Below are 2,500 nucleotides of genomic sequence, written 5' to 3'. Positions count from 1 at the left end.
GACTTTGAAATATTTCGGAGCGCACCTAAAGTTCGTTATTTTGGCTAAACGGAGCGAAAATCTGCATTTATACCATCACGGACGTTAGTTCAATAGCGTTTAACGATCGATCCACGGTACAGAATGCAAAAATATGATTGTTAAAATTTTCGACTAATCGGTTCTAAGAGGCGAAGCAATACGCCGCTGGGACTTTGAAATATTTCGGAGCGCACCTAAAGTTCGTTATTTTGGCTAAACGGAGCGAAAATCTGCATTTATACCATCACGGACGTTAGTTTAATAGCGTTTAACGATGGATCCACGGTACAGAATGCAAAAATATGATTGTTAAAATTTTCGACTAATCGGTTCTAAGAGGCGAAGCAATACGCCGCTGGGACTTTGAAATATTTCGGAGCGCACCTAAAGTTCGTTATTTTGGCTAAACGGAGCGAAAATCTGCATTTATACCATCACGGACGTTAGTTTAATAGCGTTTAACGATGGATCCACGGTACAGAATGCAAAAATATGATTGTTAAAATTTTCGACTAATCGGTTCTTAGAGGCGAAGCAATACGCCGCTGGGACTTTGAAATATTTCGGAGCGCACCTAAAGTTCGTTATTTTGGCTAAACGGAGCGAAAATCTGCATTTATACCATCACGGACGTTAGTTTAATAGCGTTTAACGATGGATCCACGGTACAGAATGCAAAAATATGATTGTTAAAATTTTCGACTAATCGGTTCTAAGAGGCGAAGCAATACGCCGCTGGGACTTTGAAATATTTCGGAGCGCACCTAAAGTTCGTTATTTTGGCTAAACGGAGCGAAAATCTGCATTTATACCATCACGGACGTTAGTTTAATAGCGTTTAACGATGGATCCACGGTACAGAATGCAAAAATATGATTGTTAAAATTTTCGACTAATCGGTTCTAAGAGGCGAAGCAATACGCCGCTGGGACTTTGAAATATTTCGGAGCGCACCTAAAGTTCGTTATTTTGGCTAAACGGAGCGAAAATCTGCATTTATACCATCACGGACGTTAGTTCAATAGCGTTTAACGATGGATCCACGGTACAGAATGCAAAAATATGATTGTTAAAATTTTCGACTAATCGGTTCTTAGAGGCGAAGCAATACGCCGCTGGGACTTTGAAATATTTCGGAGCGCACCTAAAGTTCGTTATTTTGGCTAAACGGAGCGAAAATCTGCATTTATACCATCACGGACGTTAGTTTAATAGCGTTTAACGATGGATCCACGGTACAGAATGCAAAAATATGATTGTTAAAATTTTCGACTAATCGGTTCTAAGAGGCGAAGCAATACGCCGCTGGGACTTTGAAATATTTCGGAGCGCACCTAAAGTTCGTTATTTTGGCTAAACGGAGCGAAAATCTGCATTTATACCATCACGGACGTTAGTTTAATAGCGTTTAACGATGGATCCACGGTACAGAATGCAAAAATATGATTGTTAAAATTTTCGACTAATCGGTTCTTAGAGGCGAAGCAATACGCCGCTGGGACTTTGAAATATTTCGGAGCGCACCTAAAGTTCGTTATTTTGGCTAAACGGAGCGAAAATCTGCATTTATACCATCACGGACGTTAGTTTAATAGCGTTTAACGATGGATCCACGGTACAGAATGCAAAAATATGATTGTTAAAATTTTCGACTAATCGGTTCTAAGAGGCGAAGCAATACGCCGCTGGGACTTTGAAATATTTCGGAGCGCACCTAAAGTTCGTTATTTTGGCTAAACGGAGCGAAAATCTGCATTTATACCATCACGGACGTTAGTTTAATAGCGTTTAACGATCGATCCACGGTACAGAATGCAAAAATATGATTGTTAAAATTTTCGACTAATCGGTTCTAAGAGGCGAAGCAATACGCCGCTGGGACTTTGAAATATTTCGGAGCGCACCTAAAGTTCGTTATTTTGGCTAAACGGAGCGAAAATCTGCATTTATACCATCACGGACGTTAGTTTAATAGCGTTTAACGATCGATCCACGGTACAGAATGCAAAAATATGATTGTTAAAATTTTCGACTAATCGGTTCTAAGAGGCGAAGCAATACGCCGCTGGGACTTTGAAATATTTCGGAGCGCACCTAAAGTTCGTTATTTTGGCTAAACGGAGCGAAAATCTGCATTTATACCATCACGGACGTTAGTTTAATAGCGTTTAACGATGGATCCACGGTACAGAATGCAAAAATATGATTGTTAAAATTTTCGACTTATCGGTTCTGGATCACTGAAAAATCAAAAAAAATTATTAATTTTGATTAATTAAATTACATATGTAGTTTTATATTGTTATAGTCTCGTATTTGTTAATGTTTTGTCGTAAGAAAATGCAAAAATATCGTTTTAATGTTTTCGTCTCATCGGTTCTGGATCGCTGAAAAATCAAAAAAAAATATTAATTTTGATTAATTAAATTACAAATGGAGTTTTATATTGCTATAGTCGCTTATTTGTTAATGTTTTACC

This window comes from Osmia lignaria, unplaced genomic scaffold (genome assembly GCF_051020975.1).
Source record: "Osmia lignaria lignaria isolate PbOS001 unplaced genomic scaffold, iyOsmLign1 scaffold0013, whole genome shotgun sequence".
NCBI lineage: Eukaryota > Metazoa > Arthropoda > Insecta > Hymenoptera > Megachilidae > Osmia > Osmia lignaria.
The sequence above is the reverse complement of the archived record's forward strand: the minus strand, read 5'-3'. Positions refer to the sequence as shown.